General features: G+C 27.9%; 1 protein-coding gene across 1 annotated transcript in view; it reads right to left on the reverse strand.

Annotated features, from left to right (window-relative positions):
• The window catches only part of LOC119689377 (insulin gene enhancer protein isl-1), a 77,366-nt gene that overhangs the window by 13,280 nt on the left and 39,448 nt on the right, over window positions 1–24,638 (reverse strand). The gene's annotated exons all lie outside the window — the stretch shown is intronic.

The following is a 24,638-nucleotide window of genomic DNA, read 5'->3' on the forward strand; positions in this document are numbered from 1 at the left end:
TAGAGAGTATATATCTTATATAAAGGATATATCAATTAAATATAAGGTGATTTGTTTCAATATATAGTACTGGGTTATTAGAATGTAGTATGGTATCGTTACTTTGTGAAGTCACGGGTCTTAACGGAACAGAATTTTATATATTATTATATTATAATAGAGCAAATATGATAAAAAGAAAATTTACTTCCATGGCATAAACTATAATATCCTTTTTTATATATATATATACATACAAACATTTTCCTGTGGATGTGCAAAAGCAAACCAAGTTGTCTTATGCTATATGCGAAGCAATGCCAGTTCAGATGGAATGAAGAAATAATACTATATATCTCAGTAAGCAATATTTCTGCACAGATTTATTTAACAAAATCATTATTTATAATGAAGCAAAATCTTTAAATCAGTTATGTTCTCTTAGCACTATAGCACTCATTAATTATATTTTTGAAGTTAAAGCGCCAAGAAGAAGCAGTACTGCTTTTAAATTAAAATATATTTTATATATTAGTTTAATAAGTTAATTTTAATTATAAATTTTCCTTAGGATCCACACCAAATCTAATTGTGGAAAAGTGCTTTGCTTTGTAAAGAAGAAGCATTACTGCTTAAAAATTATAATATATTCTGTATATTTGATTGAGAAGATAGCTCTAATTATAAATTTTTCTTGAGATCTCTTTATCGGAAAGTTGAATCGTATATGTGGAACATGTTCTCATCATTGTGTTATATAGAAATTTTATTTTATAAGCTAAATTATAATTTATGCTCTAGAATCCGACTAAAATTGTAATTATTTACATAACAAAAATAATAATTATACGATTTAAATTGAAATTGTGCTAGTAACGTACTAGACAAGTTACGCTAGAAAGAAGTCTACATCATTTTCTCAAGCTAATCCTCTACCTAGTGTTATAGAGTTTTATAATAAATAATTACAGTTGCCTATTTTCAGAGTACACAAAAATTCAGACTCATTAAGTCTAATTCTCCATTTAATCAGTGATCCTTACATCTCTTCAAATCAAAAAACAACAGTTTATATATATTATATTATGTTTAGGAAATCAATATATTGCAGAAATGGCTATTCCTTCAGCATTATCGCAGAGAAATATTTAACTGTAGAACTCTTTACAGTATTCGTCTACAGTATTCTACAGTATACTCAGTACAAAAACTCTACAGTATTCGTCCACCTCATATTTTTGTACAAATAATCCTTCCTCATTGCTTATTCAACCACTGTAGAATGTTTTGTATTCTATATTGGATGTATTGTATGATAAAATAAGAATCCTTTTTTTTTCAAACTTTTATATTTTATAGCTGAGTTTTAGTTAATATTTTTATATTCGTTCTTGTCTCTCTGGACGATCTAAATCTACAAGTTTTCGACTTTTTTATTATTTGTTAGTAATATAGTAACAACAGAAATCTGATTTGCAACTAAATTATGACAAATTATAGAGATGAATTAAATGCTGAAGAGACATCGTTGAACTTAAATATTATAGTCCAGCATCAGATTTTTGATTAAGAAAAAAGAGAAAAATAAGAGAAGATTAAGAGAAATTAAGAGAAAAATAGCGAACCCCTGGTAAGTATAGCGATTTAAATATAAAATTATATTTAATTAATAAAATATGCAAACATTATAGTTCTTTCTGAGTTCTTGAGTACGAATAACGCAAAAGTCAATGCCCATATACTAGTAATCAAAAAATTGTCTTCTTCGATCCTACTTCTCCTACTAATTCTTCGTATATAATCGATTACCATTATGTCCATTTATAACAGTTCAACATTTTTATGGTGAAAGTATTTGGATTGCAATATGGCACTATTTAATTCTATTACACTTAGATGACATTCAGACTGGTCTAAGTCACTTCATATGGTGAAGAGTCTATACCATTAATTGATTTTCTAAATCATTTTATTTGAAATTATCAGAGTAAGACATTTGAATAAAATTTTATAACAAATTTCTTTAGAAAAGGGAATCGCTAGGAATTTTTGTAAACCAATGTTTTCTCATTTTTTGTTTTTTAGTTAATGATTTTTAATGTTTTAATAGATATATAATAGATTTGTTTATATAAAAATATTTAATTGACACCAAATCAATTATATAGGTATCTAGTGTAAGATCTCTAAGGCCCTATGCTTCTCACTAGGAGAGAAGAACAGCAGTAAGTAAGTAAATGTAGGAATGTGAGAAATATTTTCTTGGCAGATGTTTAATAATTGACTATATCCTTTATTTACAAGATCAGCCAGTTTTTATACATTTCCAAGTTTAGTGTTAAGGTCGGAAGATTTTTTGTTAAATGTGGAAATAATAATAGCTGTAAATTAATTTTTAATGTCGTTTTAGAATGGCAAATCTAGATTTGCTCTCGATCTGTCATTTTTTGTTCAAACTTTGTGGCTTAGTCAAACATATTTAGGGTAGTCCCTAAATATTGTTGTCAAATAATATAAAGTAGCTGGTAATTTTAAGATAATTTTGTTAATCTGGAAAAATAACAAAAGTATTATAAATTAATCTCAAGTGTTCTACGCTTTGGCTGAGATTAACCAATCAAAAATGAAAACTATGTTAAAAGTAAATCTCGGGTAGAATAGTTACTCTACATTTGGGAATCGAAAACAACTTTAGTGTTCGAGTATTACATTACTCTAGCAGTTTGAGTATTCTTAAATTTAAACCTTCGAAATGAACACCTTAAATGTTCAAGCTGCTCGAAGATTTTCCAAGCGATCGAACCAGAAATTTGATTTATGTTTTATTTTTTTTATTATTTTTTGTTTTATTTGTTTTGTATACGTATGTATATAATGGCAAATATTCGAGCACCATCGAGTGTTCGAACATTTTTGGAGCGGCTCAATGCGCTCGAGCCAAATATTCGAGCAGAAATATGCTCGAGCAGCAAAATGCTTGAAGCTTTGAATGCCGAAATAGTGTTCGAATCAATTCTGCAAATAGATATTTTTAAATTTTTATCGGCTAATACTAATTAGAGTTGTCAAAAGAATTCGTCAAAGCATCATTAGATAAAATTTGATACATTTAAGTTAATTGAAGATTCTGTGGAAAATTAAATAACAAAAAAAAATTATATTATTCGTTTTGATGTTGTATGTAAAATTTTTCAGACACACCTCGTACGCAAAATAATTATTTTTGGATTTAAAATGTTTAACTTTTGTTTACTGTTTGTTGGAGTTTTAAAAATTTCCTTTAATGAACGAAAAAACCGAAGAACTTGCACAGCACGTGGAAAATGCTTCAAGCAGAAGAGGGAAGTGCCGCAATTTATCCACTCCCCTATACGTGCATATGTAATGATTTTTTTTATTTCTTGCTTACGTTCTCCATAAATTGGATGAAATATTATGACAATACAAAGGAAAGAAAAGCAAAAATAAAATAACAAAACTAGAAGAAAAAGTACCATATCTGAGGAAGAGAAAAAAATTTAAGGAAATGAAAAAATATGGTATTCAACCAAAATGGCGGTTATATGTATTTGGAATGTACACCAGAATATATTCTGGTGTGTTTACTACAGCGACAGTGCAGGAGCATAGTACAAGACTATATACATTTACGATAGATGGATAGATGGGAGAAACTGTAGCGCATGTATTAAATTCATGGCAGTCTATTAAATTCGTACTACTTCACGCTTAAGTATATATAAAAGCTCAAAAAACTTTAACTAGCACACATTTTTATTTTCTTAATTTTTATTTTTTTAGTAAGATATATATATTATATTCGAACTTAATACTAGATATGGGTAAACAATTTATATGTGAGATATATTTTTAAAAATAAGATGCCAAGAACCTTGCAGATAGAATTCGCTTTAGTTAAACAATTTTATATACGATTATAGGTTTTCTTAACTAATTTTCAAATTTAAAATATAGTAAGAAAGATCAAATGAAGGTTTTTAATATCTCACAAAGGCGAATCACTAATGATATTTTTGTTATATATATGAAAGTATTATATCAGTACCCATAAAATGATTATGGACTGTAGTCGAAGTATTGGTGGAAATTATATTTAATAATTTTTGTTGAAGATTTGACGTCAGTTATGACGATAGAAACAATTTTTTTAATACAAACATTTCTAATATAATTCTTGAAAATAATTTAAAAAGTTGTGTATTATTTGAATTATTTTCGAGTTCGAAAAAAATTTCATTGTAGAAAATGAAGATTTTCTGCTCGAAAAAGAAAATTTTTGATTATATGTAAACTAATGTAATGAACCAATTAGTCCGTTTTAAAATAAAAATAATTTAAATATTTTAGTCATTAAGAAAATGAAGTATAAGAGTATAACTTATATATATATTTATAACTTATAATTTATTAATAATTGTTTAAAAAATGTTTGAAAATAATGTCAGTTAGTTCCCTTTTTTCGTTAGCAGTTCTTAATCTCAGTAGTGAACATGATGTATTAGGTCTTCATCTCAGCGGTGAACGTAATCTAATTCGTTTTCTATTTAGTTTTGGAGCATAATTCTGTTTATGCACAGATTTAGATCTTCTATCTGCATTTCGCGACAATTATCTATAATAAATTTAGGTAGTACTAGTAAAGATGCACAATTTAAAATTCACTCTTTCTCTCTTTCTATTTTTTATGTTTAAGTTCTGTACTGCTACTTTTATGGTGAAATGGAGTAATATATTTCAGTTTTTATAATTTTGTGTTTTTGTTTTTTTTTTAAATTGCTTTATATTTACCACTACCTTGTTGAGTTCTTTTATATCGTTTGTTTTTATGTTCCTTATGTACTCTTATCTTTCTTTGCGATTCTCTTTCTTTTTTATGTTAATATACATATGAATTATTTATAAAGGCGGAGCAGACAAGATTTTTACGCTACTCTAGCGGCGGTGTTGTTGTTGGTTGAACTTGGATATATGTGGTGTATTCGGTTGCTGTTCTTCTTATGTTTGTTGCTTTTGACATTTCTACTGATGCGATTCCAAGGCTGTTTTCTGTTTTCTGGTGCTGATGTTGTTATTGTTACTGTTGTAGTTGTAGTAGTTGTTGTTGTTGTATTCCATGCGGTTGGACCTCCATGTTGTTTTGTGCGTATCAGTATAAATTTTGTTCGCATTTTGTATTGGCTGTTGTATCGTTTTTTTCTTGGGGTAATATCCATGGAATGTACATCATAAGCAATGGGTAGTAGTAGCACAATTATTTTTTATTTCATTTGTCTTTCAATTTTTTGTTTTTTTCTGTTTTTGATTTTTGATGAAATTTTTCATAGATGTTGCTGTGAAGATTTTTTTCAAAAATTTTCGATATCTTTATTTAATTTTTCTTTTTACTTAACGAACAATGTCGAACTAAACTAGTTTCATGTGTGTTATTACATTAAACAAAAAACAAGATGTGAGTTACTTTTTTCACTATTTATATTTGTAATATATTTTGTTTTTTTTGTGATTTCTTTTTTTTTTTGGTGAAAATTAATTTCTGTAAATTATTCTTATAGAAAGTTCTCTCATAACTATTTTTCTTTAACAAAAACTGACTTTATTTCTTTTAAAACTACATTACAATTACTCTTCTTTAGGAGGATACTCTACCCATTAGGTTTTTAAAGTGCATCAAGTTTTGTAAAAGAGTTTCCATTTGTTTTGAGATTCTGTGCTGTACGTATTAAAAAAAAATCGTAGTTAAGAGAAAGTAAGTTATTGGTAACATAACTGGAATGAGTCTACCCGGTAGTTACAATTATTTGCTCATAGTCGTCTGTCCGCTTGTCTGTTCATTCGTCTGCACATTTTTGCAGAATTGTCTTGTATGTATGGCTTTTATATAGGTAAACACGTTTTTTGCCGCAGTTATACAGAAATGCAAAAAATAATGAACCTGCGCAGTTATGCCTCTTTATAGCACTGCCAATGTAAGTTACGTTACGACCCGTTACGTTGTATTCGTTACGTTTTTTCTTCTTTCACTGCAACAGCAAAACAGCAAAACAGTAACAACAAAAAGCTACTTCGTAGTTATAAACTGTCACTGAAGGCTTAATGCTGTTGCTTCTTCTCTCCCTGTTGGTATTGTAGCATTTGTGGCCATAATATAAATATAAATTATACATTGCAATTGCTATTCTGCCATGTTTTTTTAATTTTTGGCTGTTTTTTTTTCTTTTAACAGTGTTGTTTCTTTTCAGCAATGTTTTTTTTAACTTCGTTTTTTTTTTTGTTATTTCTATGGTACATTACACACAACATAGGCAACAGGACGAGTGAAAGCAGTTTAAACTGTACGGTACGGAGTAAAAGTTCTTCATTGTTTTTTTCTTTTGCATGATTTTTTGATACTAACGCTTTGACAAAATATTTAGGGTGGAATTGTTTGACTGTCAAACACTTGTTTAAAAAACTTTGGGAGTGCACATAATTTATCAATAATTTTATTTTAAATAATTTTTTATATTTATTTTTATTATTAAATACTACAAATATTTAATATTTTACTAGAAAATATTTAAAATATAATCCAAAATATTTTAACTAAAAAATAAAAAACAGTGTTATCCTCCAATAGTACAAAATGGAACCCTAACATTTTAACATGTTCTTATCTATATATCAATAAATATTTCCTTAAGATATCTTCAGAATATAACCCAAAATAATTCATCTCAGCCTTTTCTTTTAATAAAAAACACGAAATAAGAAATGTTCAGACTATAACCTAAAATATATTATCTGAGCATATCCGTTTATTAAAATACGTTAAATAGCATTTTCTTCCAATAGTATACTTAATGTATTAACACTTACATTTAAACATATTCTTTTCTAAACATCCATGGAGTACGGTTTCTACAAATTAACTATATATGACGTTTGGTATTTGTGGGTTTTTGTTACTAAAATTTCATAACATGCAATTTAGTATTTTTTGTTTTTTTGTTTTGGACACCGAACCTTTTTTGTTTTAATCCTAATTCATAAGTTATTTGCTAAATAGCAAAAATAAAAAAATGTTACCTTTTATCCACAACATTAAAGCTTCTTACATCACGAACAGTGTTTTTTTTGTATATTGTATTTTTAGGTTAGACACGATACTCAATTCTTACGTTCCAATCATATTATTCACCAAAAGCATAGTACAGAAGCGCTCTTACATTGATTGGTCTGCAATCAGTGCCTTGGAGTTGAGGTAATAAATTAAATTCCACATTGTTCCTTTTTACCACAAATTCCGTTTCATCATGTTTTGTAGTTTCATTTTCTGATAAAATGAAAATCTTTTAAGCATGCAAACATTCTGTTTTCTTTTTATATACAAAAAATGTGTGTACATTTTTCCACCATTTTTTTTGTTGAGTTTTTTTTTGTGTTTTTTTTGTGTTTTTTTTGTGTTTTTTTTGTTGTAAACTTGTATGAATAGAGACTACACGTCAAGTCATATCTGAAAGTTTAAATATTTTTATCTAAATACACGCGTCTAGTCGTGTTAATGTTTATGCTACGTGTTTAACTCTAGTTATGTTTCTTACCTACTTTGTTACTCGTTCACATTAAAGATAGATTTTTGCTACATATACATATCTTTACTCACTTGATATTGACACATAGATGATATGTAGTTCAGGTTTTTCCTGAATTATTGAATGCAGCCACAGAAGTACTGGCAACAATTTTTTCAATTAATATTTTTATTAAATAATATTTTATATTTTTAAGTTACGGAGTTAAGTTAAGGACAACAATATTGTCCTTAATATCTGGAATACTGAATAGTATCGCACTTTTAATAACAGTGCCGATAAACTCCTATAATGCAAATTGAAAATTTAATGACTGTTGACAGTCTTAATGAACGTATGCTCTGACTTCATTTAAAAGTAGTTGTATTATTAACAAATTAAGTTGTATTAAGTTCATGTCAAAGTTTAAAGGCCACAATATTTTCTGGCTTATAAGCAATCTTTTATTGGTTAAATTTGTCAAAAACTAAGTTCAAAGAGTTAAGTTATTTTCGTTTTTCTATAGAGCATAATGAAGATGTAACAGCGAATACTTAATAATAAAAATTATAATAATTAAAAAAATTCTAAGTAAATATATATACAAAAATAACTAAATACTCCTAATATAGCAAAACTAGTCAAAATTATATTTACATTTACTACAAAAAAAATCGATTTGCTTTTATGGTTCATAAAGTTTAAAATGTACACACTTTTTGGACCATTAAATTCGATTTTTTTGTACTTAAATATAAAAAAACTCTACTTGAATAAGATGTAAAAGATGTAAGATGTAAAAATAGTTATATTAGTATACTTGGATCAGAAATATCCAAATTATATGGATGCCCAAATCAGTATAAAATTTTTGGACAAAAATAATTCAATTTTTTAGGTCTGAAAATCTCCAATCTATAATCAATTTTCAAAAGAGCTATAAATAGTTGTTATATTTTTTCAACATAAAAAATGTCCTTAGTTGCCACGGTTTACAAAATAAAAAAAAAAATACACATTTTTGGGATAAAAAATTTTCGACTGCTTGGACTTCAAGTATCAAATAAACTACAATAAATAATTTATAAATTGTAAATAATTTACAAAAATAATTATGTCAGTATACCTAAATCAGAAACAAGTAAATCATGTGAGTGCCCAAATCAGTATAAAATTTTTGGACAAAAAATTGTTAGATTTCTTGGATTTCGATATTTTTTTTTCTTGTGGGTGGAATGCATCGAAGGCCACAGTATGTGACTTAAACCCACTAAAACCACCTCTTAGGAATGAATGGAGAAAATTTCCACAGAGTTGTGGAAACTTTATTCCCGTAACAAAGGGAGAGAGATTAGGGCTGGAGGCTTAATACCTAGCAGGCTTAATACCTATCTAAACCAAAAAACATGAACATGAGCAGGGTAGATTGAGTGATACCGAATGGCATCTAGGAAAGGTATATACACAAAGTAATTTGAAATCAATGTTACACAAAAAATCTAGTAGTAACAGAAGTGAGAATCCATTAAGCAACAGTCGCCAAAGGTTTCTATTTTTCGTTTAAAAGCATTTAGTAGCGAAGTCTGTAATCTACATACAAAACCTTTCAATTAAAATTTGCAAAATGGAATGCACTGCAGTTATATTTCTCCAATAAAAAAAAGTTTTTTTATTGCCATGATTCACAAAAACACAAGATTTTTGGACAAAAAGTTTTATGGGCCTGAAATTTAAAATAAACTGCACAATAATAATACACAAAGATAATTATAATACTACAATTGAGATAATTTTTTCGGACAGCAATTTTTTTAATTTTTTGGTTTTGGAAGATCCAAACAATTTTTAATACAACTTTTAAAAAAGAGAATTTTTCAATAAGCTTTTGTGAAATAAAATGGTATTCTTTTGTTTTTCCTTTGTTATCATGGTTTGCAAAATTTCAAAAGTTCTAGATTTTTGGACAATCAATATCGATTTTTTGGACTTGAAATATAAAACAAAGTCTTCGTAAATAATAAGCCAAAAAATTTAGTTTTGATCAGTTGAAAACTAAATTATATCTTATATAATATCTTTAACATAAAATAAAATTTGTTTTGTAGCTTTTGGACTTAGTTGGCAAGTTGTCTTACCTTGGAGCTTTGACTAACGCTCCCATCTGACATATGTGAGAGAAAGCTCTGTTATGAATGGAGCTTTTAAAAAAATTATTTGAAATATATTTATTTTGGACAACTGCATGCATGAATCAGTTAACTCTGGCGAAAATAAGAGACATAGTTTCAGGTTACTTATTCTATGTGAAGACTTTTTTACAAAGTTATTGAAATTAGTTAGGTAAAAAGACATTCTATTATAAACAATAAACTAAAGCGTAAGAAACAGATTACAAAATGTTTTATGACTATGACATATAATATAATATATTAAGTTGATAATTAAAGCATCGCATGTACATAAAAGCCACACTTAACTTAGCTGAATATAAATTCTTTGATATGAAACATATTTTGGTGCATTCCATATATGGGTTAAAAGGTTATGAAATCCAGAAAGGAATTTTATATAAATTGCAATGCGTTGATTCATATAAAAATCCATTTTCTTATAAACGATGTTTTCATTTTTTTACTTTTATTTGTAATGTTATTGCATGCAATATAAGTTTTGGATAATTGCTTATCAAGTCGGAAATCTCTCAAAGCCACACCAAACGCAGACAATGAACAAAATTCCAAATCTAAAAAACAGTAGTTTAATAAAATTTTTAAAAAATTTTAATAATGATAAAATGAAAAGCACACATTTGACTATATAGCGTATCTTTAACCGCAGATGAAGCAGAGGTTTGCACAGTTCGTTACTTTGAGTTAACGAAATAAACCTAAATCTGTGGTAAAAAGGATCGCATGTCTGAGGTTTTCCATACTTCATTCCAACTAACTCAAATTGGGAATTGTGTTTGCATGTTGCAACAACCAGAAACCTTTGCATATCATAAATACAGCAACGAAAAGATATGGAATGTATGGAAAGCATGCCGAACCTCGAAAAATCATTGAAGCTGCAAATATACATCATCTTAAGCAACTACTGTGCATTGATGCTGCAGCTTAAATAAAAATATTTAAAATAATTTAGAATAATTTGATTATTGCAGGTTTTTATTTTTAATTTTGAAAAAAAAAAATATTAATATAAAATATATTTTTAAATTTAAGTTGCCACATTAGGTAATCAAAAATAAAATGCAATGGTGTTGAGTCAAATAATGGCAACAATTTTACTTAGCCCGTTTATACGACACTCTAAACCGTGTTTGTTTAAACCAATTCAACTAAATATGTAGGTTTAAATGCTTTCTTAAGTCGAGCACTAAAACTACAAATTAAGAACTGTTGAACCGAATTGAGTATTCGTCTAAACTCTCAAGGCAGTAGAAGACCAGAGTACCCGCGCAATACTTCTAAGAGACAAACTAAAACCGAATTAAGAAACGCTGGAAGGAGATAGAGTTCCATGGAAACACTTTGTAACTGAGCTATGTTCCACCTAGGAATAAAATGATTAAATATATAAACTGTACTTATGTAACATAGACAACCATATTCATGGCTGACTAGATTTTTTCAAGATTTTAACATTTAACTGCAAATATATATTACTTTTGTATTATTTATATATTGATTATTGCAACTACTAAATAAATAAGTGACAGTATATGGGCCATGTTACACAGACAGTCATACGCCCAATGGTTACTTCAATTTTACGGTATTTTTGATCAGAACCAGAAGGCATGTTATGCAGAGAGTCATATGGTCATATGCCAGAAGGTATTTTATGCAGAGAGTACTATTTTAGTACTATTTTAATACTTTTTATTTGTGCAAAAATTTCAAAAGTAATAATTTTTGTGCTGATAACTAGTGCTCAAAATCACATTACTGATTATAAATGCTTAAAAATTGGTTGCAGTTTTTTCTTAATAAACGAATATATATGCACTAAACAATATCACTTCAATTTTTGCTGAGCTGTGATGTAATACTTATGAAAAACTCATAAATCACTTGAATTATATTTGTGAAAAATATAAGTATTAATGAGTATCATATGAGAAGTGTATAAGTAAGTATAAGTACTTTCAGATTTATGTATAAGTCAGATGGAGTCAAGTCAACGAAAAAGAGAGTCAAAGTGAATTTAATTAAAATACACCCACTCAAGTATGACTAAACTATGTTGAGTATTTCTTGCAATTGTTTGGTGGATATACTCACATATATGCATATTAACTATTGAAAGGCACATTTGGCTTAACCATAATATAGCCCTATGCAAAAACCCATCAAGTCAATATAGACGCATTGTTAAAAACCCTAAAGCTTCGAACAGTTCGAATAATATTTGTAGAACCAGTAGAGATTATTGCAGTTTCGGTCAAGTTAACATTTATGATTTTTATGTATCAAGGTTGGATTCATATCAATACAAATCAGTGTAGATGTAGAGCTGAAATGTCTGAAGTTTCGAATAGTTCGAATAATATTTGAACTGCTAGTAGAGATTACCGCAGTCTCGGTCAAGTTGAAATATATGACTTCTCTATTTTAAACTTGGATTTATATCAATGCAACCTTAGAAAGGTTTAGTTTTAAGCATGAAATACAATGATTATGAGTATTCTGGAACAATCATTTGTACATTATTTGGTGATTTTGCTAATTTTTTTTTCATTCATACATAGCAACAATTCCATAATGTTTGGTTGAAGAATCAATCCCAACAAAAGATATAATAAAAGTTTTTATTTCGTTTCATTTGTGAATAACAATCGCAAACGCACAAGTTTAGCAATAAAAACGAAATAAACAGTTGATGCCATAACATCTTCGAAGAAAAGGCAACTAACAGTAGAATATGGAATTTCACACGGTTATAAAATCGCCAGATAATTGTTTGCACGTATATAAAAATTAAGCTTCAGTAACACATGCGATGCGATAGACTTATTTCGCTAGGTAGTCTTAGGCTTATAAAGTTATTGTGTTTTTTGTCTATTTATTCCCAAATGAAAAGGTCAATATACAAGCGCGCCTATTGTTCGCCATAAATTGTTCCATAAACTTATTTCAACTAACACTAGGAAAGGCTTACCGTACGTTCCATTGAGAAGTAGTTACTTTGTATGCGGATCTCCTTGTGAATGCTTTGGCTTTCTAGGGATTACTCACTGAACCGTCAAAGTCATAAAAAAAACAACACGTAAAGCTGTGGCGCATTCTAAACATTTCATATTCCACGAAAATAGCAGCATTTTCCAGGAATAAGCGATTTCTGATTTGATTCTGTTACCTGCCAAACCAAAACTCAAATAAAACCGGGTAAAGTATGAGTAAGAAATAATGTGCGATATATAGGTAACGTTTGAAAAACATCAAAAAACAATGACGTTCTTATGTTGGCATTTAAACCTGCAACGAAGACACATGAACACGTGCCTGAAAAATTCACATTTTGACAGGGTCATCAATATTATAGATAGTAGTTAGAGTGGATGACACTTTGTGAGGAGTGGATGGGGTCGTCTGTTAGTATGATTCCGTTTTTGTTGCTCTTTCACTGATTTCAGGCATTTACCAATTCCTTTTTTTGATAATGGAAGCGGTGAATAAATATTTTTTAAAAGCGAGAATGACAATTAATTTATATAAAACTGATTGTGGGCGATTATTTTTACCTTCGCGAATGCTACATACGAGTACCATCATATAGTCAACTGTTTTTATTTTATTATTTTTACATGTTCAGTTATTTATCTATCTTATTGAGTAACATATTTCATATTGGTATAAATATGAAATAAAATCAATTGAAATATTATGGTTTATTTAAGAATTGAAATATGATCAGCTTAAATTAAATGAAACATGTAACTATTAGTTATATGTAATTGTAATTACAGCCAGTTATAAACTTGTCATCAAGAAATTATAGCCAATAATTAATATGATAATTATGTTTTTGTCAAGATTGAAACATAGCAAAGCGACAACTGATCTAATAAATTTAGCAGGCATTTTCACAAGTACCCTACATTACTTCTATATAAAAAGCAGAAATCAAGTTTTGAAAGATATTAACAACAAGATAATAGGCTTCGCGCTTAAGCATCTACCGATGAACTATATATTAATATATACAAATATAGTCCATTGGTTTATTTAAATATTAATATTAATAAAATAACTTCTTGTGCACTTAACTTTATTAAGGGATTAGAGGGCTATAGAGACTTAAGCCCCTACTCTCGAAATAAACTGATAGACTGTATTTATATATATTTGAATATATTTATATATATTTAAATATATTTATACATATTTATATATATTTATATATATTTATATATATTTATAAATATTTATATATAGTCTATCGGTAGGTGCTAGGGCTCACAGCATCTATGTTGCTAATATTAAAACTAAAATTAACATTTATAAAAATTTTTTTGAATATAAGTTTTTTGTTAAATAATTGATATTATATTGAAAGATCCAGAAATCATCATACGCCTGCCAAAGTAAATTTCAAGCTACGGGTCTGAGTAGCGATATTGATTATAAAAGCGTTAATATTGACTTCTTTAACTAACTAATATTAACTTCTTAATATTCATTTAAGTGATTAATAATAAAGAAGCTAATGTGCTCAAATTACCTTTAATCAAAGTGTATGATTTACCAGCAAAAAAGTATTTTTTCATGTTTTGTTTTTTTTTTTTTGTTAAATATATAGGTCTACTAAATATAGCCAACCCTGTATAACAGAGTTTCGAGAGAATATGACAGATTGGACTATTTGATAAAACAGTTCCTATTTGATCTTTATACTAATATTGCGTTTAGGATCACTCTATATTGATATTAAATATATCCGTCCAAAATATGCTTAAAGCATATATTCTATAGAGTGGTACTTTATACCATTTAATCAACTTAAATTTACTTAAAATACTTAAAATTTTGGTTTCAACATAAATGCCCTCTTCGTTATTCCTATGCCAATTAATGCACTGAATTTAACAACCTTTAAGTAGCTTACCTATGAAATATATTGAATAGGTTTCTATAGGTAATAATATTATTAACTCTCCGATAAGATATACAATTGTCGATGGCAGCAAAATCTGTCTAAATGTTATTAAGACAAAGGAGTCTAAAAGATTTGAATAGTTCTAGTTTTCTAGAAAATAAAGTATTACTCATACCAATATTAGTTAAGTTAACAAAATACATATATAAATATTATTAATTAATTAATTTAAATAAAAGAAAACAAAATGAATATTAGAAGAGCAATGGTTGGCATTTTTTATCTTATATATTTAAATTAATTTATTTATTCATGTATTTGAATTTATTAGTAAATGAAATGCTCATATGATTTCAACAGATGTCTGAAATTTTGCAACATATTTTCATTAAAAATTTACAATGGAAGACTTCAATTTTTTTTTGCGAGTAAAACCTAACTCTGAAGATTTTAAGAGCATTGTTGTTGCTTCACATGTTTTCTTTTATAAGTTGCGAGTATTTTTTTTTTTACTACTCTGAACGAAAAGAATACGGCTATTATAAATTCTCATACGATTAAAGTAAATTTAATTACCATTGATGGAACGTTTTTAATACGCTGTTTTTATAAGGAATGAGGAGTTTGAATTGCTTGCTTTTTACTTACTTTACTACTATTACTGCTGTCCTTCTTTCCTAAGTGGAGCATAGGATCTCATGCTTGCCCTTAACAGTGCATAAATATACGTGTCTGTGAAAATGCTTAACGTATGTACTTTTCTAATTTACTGATTTTAGTATAAACATTTTCCATTTACTTAAAAATATGCTTTTGTCAATATAGTGTAATAATAAGACAGAATTCTAATAGGTTTGGTTAAATGAAAATAATGTCAAATATTTTCAACGCATAATGCCACATACTAAAAACGATGCCCAAAGTAAATCAATAGACCCAATATATGTTACCATACCCGCGTATACATCATACGAGTTTTGTTGTATCTTTGCTTAAAATTTTAAATGTGCATTTTGGTGTTTTATAATGACATTTTGTCTTCGGTTTTAATGTTTGGCGGCAGTAAACAGTCGACGAATGAGCAGTTAAAAATCGGATGGACCAAAATCAGCCGCAAACGGAAATTTAAATTTTGTAAGCGCATAGCAGAGAGCGAACCAACATAAGAATTTGTCGTCGGACCTTAGATGACAAGTGTGATAATGTTTTCATGATACTCGGCTGTGGCACTGGCTCTTGATGATAGGAATAGAATTTGGTGTGAGAGTATGATCATTGTGATGGGTAATGATCATTATGATGATGGCGGCAGAAGGTAAAGTGATGACCGTGATGGGTTATTAGAGTGCTGACGGTTCTAGTGATCTTTGCAGGTCCGATGCCTTTCAACTGTGTTCAGTAGAGACTTGTTGAAGTGAAAACGTTTACACAACACTGTGCGGAACACTGTGAGAATTGTTGATAATTCAAAACACCGACGCAACTCAGGCTTATAAGTGATGCAGCCGAGGATAGCACCAGACATTGGAAGGATGTGTGTGTTGGCTCTTAATGATTCTTTTTCAATCCGCAATAATTTAGAGTTACTTGCTGGTTAAGGTGTGGAAACACTCTTAAAATTTTGCTGTTGCTTTTCGATTTGATATAAAGTGAAATATGTAGGCAAAACTGTTAAATTTTTATTCTTGTTTATATTTGTATTTTTGTTGTATCTGTTCGTTTGATTATAAGCTGAAACTCTCGTTAATGTTTATCTGGCAGAGTGGTTAAGGCAAATAATCAGGGCGCCGATCAATATTTTTGTCTTATTTTCTTTCAAGCTTTTTTCCACACTCGTATAAGATGTTTTTATTGTTTGTTTGGAATTAAGGCTGTCGTTGACATTAATGGTTTTTTAATATAGTAAAATCGAGGCGCTCAAATAAAATCGAAATTTATGTACTAAGTTAACCACTTAACTTTATTCATTAATTTACGCATTTTGGTTAATACACATTATTTTACAGTAATGCTCTTATATTTAATTGCTCAAAACTGTTAAATTGGTTCTGTTCAAGTAACAAAAGTCTTAATCAGTTTTTAAAGTTGATCATATCCACTAATTGTCAATTGCTAATATATATTAAATTTTTACATGAAGGTAACAAGGCATATAACGCATAGCCAGCATAAACTTATATACTAAGTAATAGTAATTGTAAGTAATAGTCATGGTAAGTTACTAATCAGATCAAGAAGAAACGAGCTAGATTAGAAAGATATTTGGTAATGTTCTATTAATCAATTTATCGTAGACTTTTTTATCTTAGTATTTATTATTAAGACACAGCATGTAGCACTGCGACCATCGAATATATTGGCCCCTTATTAAGAGTATAGAAATTTTGTAATATTAAAATAATATATTAATAATCGACATGATATAAATGGAATGACATTTATAAAGAAGCACCAAATAAAGTAAAACTTAAAAGTATATTAAGGACCTATGACCCACTGAGGAAAATAGACTATAGTAGTAGTAAAATATTAATAATCGTATGATCGTATGATCGGGGCTCATAGCCAAAAATTAACTTCTTCAATAAGGTGATTTTTGATAATTTTAATAAAATTAAAAAAAGATTTGATTTTATTAAATAGTCAAGATGCATTTATATTGAATATACAAATATGTAAATATGGACCTTCCCGGTCCATTTATTTATTATATATGGTATATATATTATTAATGGTATGATCGCACATAGGTCTAAAGCCAGAAATTTGCATCGAAGTTGGCATGATTTTAGATGATTTAAAATACTTTAAAAAATGTATTTATTTTATTAAACAATCAAGATGCATTTATAATAATTATACATATGTATATATATCGTCTATGGATTTATTTTGATTTAGCTCAAAGGGAATCTATTTCGTTATTTGTGTTATCTTAATTTATAAGACATTAATTTATGAACACGATTTTAATACTATGCTCAAGGTATTAAGGTATTCGAACATTATTCAATTTTTAAAACTGATACCCCTCACAGATAATACACTACAAAAAGGAATTTAAAAAAAATTTTTTTTGAAGCATAAATATTGAATATACAAATATATAATAAATATTATCTTTCGATATATTGTGATTCAGATTGAAGAATCAAATTGGGATTGAAGACCTACCCCTCTTCCCTGGCTTAAGTGCCTAGTCGTACACATTAGTTTTGAAATACAAAATAGAATTGCCTTTACGGAGCCCTTAGTCTATTTTATTATTTTGGTTATTACTGCTTATTTCTCTAATTATTATTAAAATGATTAAAACTAAAAATTATCAACATTTATTTAAAAATAAATTTCGATCTTTTATCGAACGAAATTACTGATTATGATTGTTGCACTATAGTCTACGCGAACGAGATTACAATCAAAAAACAGTTGACAAATTTTTCGTTTATCGTAAATTTAATTATTATTTAAAATCTATTTAGTAGCGACTATCTACTTATTATGTCTATATATTTATTGTATACATTATTTAAAGAAATAGTTTGATTATAGTTAATCGACAGGGACTGTTAGTTGTGATTGTTGCAATATAGTCAACGCAAACGAGTTCATAAATAAAAAACAGTTGACCAATTTTTCGTTCGTCGTTAACAAAGAAATTATTTAATATCTAATAAAAACTATCTTCTTGCTAAAAATTGTATAAATATAATATATTTATGTTAGATAAATGCGAAGAATCTATTTAATTTGAGTAAAATTAAAGTGGATTAAGTTGGGTATATTATTTGATGTTATTGTAATTATATGTGTAGTTTGTATGCCAATAAATAGTGGACATATATAAAGTCCAGTCCAGATTGAAGGCATATAAATTTATATGAATTCATCCCAAAAATACATAAATAAAAAAAAAAAAAACTAACAAAACAAGATGTAAATTCCATTCATTATGCGGACGTCTTTCTGTTACATATTTTTTTTTGGTAAACTTAAAAATACGACTAAAAAGACTCAATGTGTCAAATTAATGTCAAATGCACAATTCACCTGTCATTCTTGAAATTAAATGTTAAACGTTTTTATTGTGCATACAAACTTAAATGTACAAATCTATCTATTCAAATTTGTGTTTGAAGATCAAGAGATTAAAAGATACTTTACTTGTGATAAATAAAATCATAGAGTTAAATGGAACAACAGAAAGTGAAACTTAAGACATGATATTTCCACTTCAAAATCTTATTGCAATGAAATTTACTCAAACTCAAATTCAGAAACAATCAGATTTCCAAATGATGTGACAGTAATCGACATTTGAATAGCATTCGACATTTAATTTATTGAATATATACGCTTACTTTGACTCACAAAACATTCAATTCTGAAAGTCATAAGCAATTGCTTTACGCTCACCACATCAAGCCCGATATCAAGACCGACGATTGTTTTAAGTGATTTAAAATTACTTTCTATACATAATTAGGGTATCCACAAGGCTTGCTAAAACCCCTGCTCCAGCTAAAATTAATACACTTCATAAAGTGGTAAATATTATTGTTATTGTTTTGCATTGAAAAGATACAAAGATGTCTTTTGTGAGTGGGAATGACACTTGCCGTCGAATAGCTCGACGAATTGAAGGTGCGCACAATGGAGTTTCTACCGCATAGTGGTTATAGTCCATTATCACAGTAGTAAATTCTTGTGATTAATGTAAACATTATGAAATAATTTCTAGGTAAGAATGTCTTTTATTTATTATTATTTGTTTCTAGTCCACACAAGTACCATTTTCAATAGTTTTCTGAATTACTTTTACTTCTTTCAATTACGATCTAGTGATAACCGCAGATGCTGCAAATTCGTTACAAAATAGTTGGATTCTAAATATCTTCATAATTTATAATTAAATTCATATTTATAACTTAATAATATCAACTAATAAAAGACTGTGTGAAATACCCAGGAAATAATAAGAGATAATTCATTAGATACAACTGTTCAACTGCTCAAAGAAATTTCAGTGCTAACCTTAACCCTTCTACAGCGGATTTATAAAAATGCATTAAAAAGACAACATTTAATTGATAAGTGAAAGAGACGCAGCTAAAAACTTCAAAAGATTCGACAAAATGAAAAAATAAAACCAAAAATAAAGTAATATCTTAATGTGTACATGGCGCCATTGGAGCTTATCACAAGACTCTTCTTACTTTGCCTAGGCAAGGGTTGGGAAAATACAGACTATGTAAAAAGGAGCATCTCCAATTGAGAGTGAAAATTAAATGATAGCTATTAAACGAGCGGCAGACTTAAAGAATTTAAATACTTATCTCAATCGTAATACTGTACGTATACAATACAATTTTCCGAAGCAAATTTTGGAATAGTTTAACCAATCAGACTAAGAAGAGTAGAAGAAGGCAATACTAATATAGGTGGACATTAAAAAATTATTTAAGATTATGCTATGTAGCCTCATATTCAATAAAATTGAAATAAGTTTATTTATATTGTAATATGATGGACAGAATAATTGTTTAGTTCCAATTGAAAGAAACTAACAAATTGTTTTCATGATATCACAAAAAAATGTATATTAGTTTTAAGAGATATAAAAAAATTTTGAATAGTTTGTAGTTTTCATATTAAATGGATGAAAAATTCCACACATAACTATTACAACACAAGTTAATATTATTCAATTTTGAGCTAGATGAGCTTGAAAAGTAATATTACTACAAACAAGCTAGCTGCTCAACTAAATCGTATGGCTTCTGACCCAAGTTGTCTCACATTCACTGCTATTAAGGTCAGGGACTGATAATCTGCAATCTAAGAGTTTGAATCTGATGTTTTAAACAAACAAATTATAACTTAAAAAAGATAACACCGCTTTCAAAAAGAAGAACCACAGATAATTTTGGATTAGAAGTTCGTGTTCTCCGTGTAGTTGTACTGCAGGTGCTCTGTTTTATATAATTGTCCGTAAATAATTGTCTATTTTTCTGACTTAGTCAAACTCAGTTAGTCAATTTATCTTCATAGACTCACTCGATAATTAGAATAAAATTCTCACCAATCAAAACTAGAGTTGTTTTCTGTTGGACTATCACATAAAGCCATAAAGCCATTTAAATAATATATAATATTCTTAATGTTATAATATAATTCATAATTCTTGATCAAAATAGCTAACATAATAATCGATTGTCCGCAATATTCACCTAATTTAGTTTCGTTGGGCTTCTAGCAATTCTCCAAAATGAAATTGATGATAAAATGCAATCGTTTCGAGACCATTCCGATCATCCCAAACGATTTTTGCTACTAAGTTGACTCGAAAGGAAACTATTTTGTAAAAAGAAGAATAGTAAAAAATTAAAATAATGATATAATAAAAATTTTTGTTGAGACTAGCCTCATCAAGATCTGGGCCGGACTATATACATTTTCCAAGTCTGCATGAAGCTTTCATGTACTGAAGATTGAAAATGTCTTTAATTGAATTAAAATAAATGAAATGTTTAAATTGAATGGAAAAAATAAAAAGAATTTCAATTAAAAAAATTGTTTGGCGACCCAACCCAGTTTGTTGCCTACGCGCAAGTGAGTTTTCATAAAGGAATTGCAATCCGCCAATCACACACCTGTTTATTTAACATTTTTATCATAATCACTTTGGCACATAAATTAGCAACATTTAATTATGCAGAAACAACGTGCGGCAACTAAGTTGGAAGTCTTAACTCAAAAATAAAAATTGTTCCAATATCTTAACGAGTGATTTTGTGCAAATTTCAGTATTAAAGGCCTTACTTTTCGCAACGAACAGTCGAGATCTGTAGTTTTTCCAGTTACCGGTGACAAGCAAGTTGCGCTTTTATCACAATGACGATATTGTAAAGTTGATGTTAATATTGGACTGCTTTTAACTCTTACACGTATAAATAATTGCTTTATAACTGTCCTAAAAATATATAGTTTATAAGGACAAATATAGTTTCTTATTAGTGATGTATAAAACCAGTAAGGGAGAAGAGGTATAAAAATACTCTTCACTATATATAGTACAAAAAAAAAGGACACTTATATTAAAGCTTTGCACTAAGTATTGATTATTGTATTTTATTCAGTTTTGTAATTGTGCATTTCGAAATTAATTATATAATTAAAATGTATGTATATTTCTACTCTGATGGATAAAAAAAAAATAGCTACGCTTTGACATTTCAAAGTAAAACGAAAGTTATTGAAAAGTAAATCAAAAATTTTAAATATGTACATTAATCATTCACGATCAGGCTTAGGTATTTGAACTCCCATGCTTTAACACATTCGGTGAAATTTCCAAAATTGGTCAGATACTTGCTTTTATCAACCCGTCATACTGTTTCTAATATGCCCACCCTTCTACCCATTCTACCCATAATAATATGAGGAATTTGAGTCCAAAACGGCTTTCTTACTTAATTGAAGAAGATTTGATACTCTTTATACTTCAGCTACCTATCTACAATAATCATTTCTCGGGAATAAGATAAGATTGTTGTTATTGCATTTATTTAAGAGACAAATAAATCGAATATACAAAAATAAAACTGAAATTTAGGTTTTAAAAAATAAAAATAGATCCAGACAAATTTTTAAAAAAACAAATTTTGTTTTCAAAAGCAATCTATAGCAATCTATAGTTTACAGTCATCTTTAGACTATAATCTATAGTCATCTTCAGACTTTAGCCTACAGTTATCTTCAGATTATAGCCTACAGTCATCTTCAGACTATAACCTGTAGTCATGTTCAGACTATAATCTATAGTTACCTTCAGACTATAATCTATGGTCATCTTCGAACTATAGCCTATAGTCATCTTCAGATTTTAATTTGTAGTCATCTTCAGACTATTGTATATAGTCATCTTCAGACTATATAGGTTATAGTCATCTTTAGACTATAACGTACAGTCATCTTAAGACTATAGCCAATAGTCATCTTCAGATTTTGATCTATAGTCATCTTCAGACTGTAGTCGAAATATTGGTAATAAGAAAATATATTTTTTTAAAATAATTTTTTAATTTATATTAATCAAAATATTTTTATTTAAAATTTGTGTGTCTTAAGACAAGATATATATATATATCCGAATTAAAGCAATGTAATTTAAAATCAATGAAATTCTATTGTTAACCATAAAGCTGATTCCGATTCTATTTATTATTAATTTTAGGTTTCCTTTGCAAACATCTATTGGTTTAATTGTTTTCATATACTTTTAAGAATCTAGGGTTAGGAATTGTGACCTACCAAATTTTAACCGTAGACCCATGCATTTACATACAAAACCAGTATACACTTAATTTGCATTATTCAAATTTGGGATTTGTTTAATTTTTATTATTAAATTTTATGGTATAAAAGTACAGTGTTCACTTAAAATCGTGAACTAATTAATCTTAACATATTTGTTAATATATAAAAATTTAGTTAACTTTTTAGATTACTGAATTTAGAGAAAGAACTGTTTTTATATTTCAAATATATATATATATATATATATATATATATATTTATATTTTATATTCTTAAAATAATATTAAATTTGATTTTAACGTTAATATGACTGTAGTGACTATTTTACTGAATTGAAACTATTGTATTTAATAGATAGGTTTCGAAAAGCAGTGAACTACAACAACAAAAATTTTTTTAAGATTAGCACTTGCAGTCCAAACAAATATATGGAAATATATGGACTATAAACTAATTTAAGAAAACAATTTGAATATTTCCTAAGACCTTTGATGGGTACTTGGCAATATTCGAAACAGCGTTGTATGGTCAGCCAAATTTTAATGAATTAACTAAAATTTTCGTATTATTTTTTCATTTCTACTCGAACCCTTCTGTCTCTGAAATAGTTAATTAATTGAATTTTTGGAATTATTTTTTATATTTAATTATTCCATTCATTATGCGGACGTCTTTCTGTTACATATTTTATTATTATTATTTATTATTATTATTATTTATTATTATTATTATTTATTATTTTATTATTATTTTTTATATTTAATTATTCGTTTAAATATTCGTATGTTTTTAATAATTTATTTTTCTTTAAAATAATATTTTGATTGTTAATCGATTTATGATCTAGTACCTGTGGAACTATGAAACCGTTATTCTATAGTTTTTCTATATAATTTTTTATATATATTATATTTATATTTTTAAGTACTATTATTTTTTGTAGCGCTAAAGATTTGCTCTAACACAAACGACACAGCGACACACAAATCTGAGATATTTTATGAGACAACAAATTTATTTGTATTTTTTTAATAAATACTTGACCTTTGAAATGAACTTTAAGTGTAATTCTCTTGAGTAATTGTGTAAGGCTTTATTTGCGGTATGCTGCAAATTTTTAGTAAACAATTCCTTTGAAGTTGAAGTGCGAATATTTTTATTTATTTATATTGTTTGTGCTTGCAACGCGTCGTGTTGTACATACATTTGTGCGTTATGTTGCACAGATGTGTGTTTGCAACAATTCGCGTTTTGTCGCACCTAATTTTGCTGTTAAATCCTTGTCCCGATATTAGTTTGTTTGGCTTGACAAGGTTTACTGAGCAGAATAGGTGTTGTTGCATCTTGGTTTGCATGTTTTTATTTAACTTTGTCCTCCAGCAAACCAACTACACTGCAAAAAAATTTCACTAGTTTCAGTTACTTTAATAGACTTTCAAAGAATAATAGCATCGTTAGATTTTAGTCGATTCACTATTTAATTATTTAAATTTAAATTATTTAAATTTAGACTATTAAGCTGTGTATATACTTAGAGCATGAGTTCAATCCATTGGTACTTGGAGTCTTAAAAAATTATTTACAAATAAATAAATGCAAATAATTCCAAGACTAATGATGATGGGTATTTGGCAATACTCGATATAGCTACATGGTCAGCGAAAAATT

Source organism: Teleopsis dalmanni, chromosome X (genome assembly GCF_002237135.1).
Source record: "Teleopsis dalmanni isolate 2A chromosome X, ASM223713v2, whole genome shotgun sequence".
Lineage (NCBI taxonomy): Eukaryota > Metazoa > Arthropoda > Insecta > Diptera > Diopsidae > Teleopsis > Teleopsis dalmanni.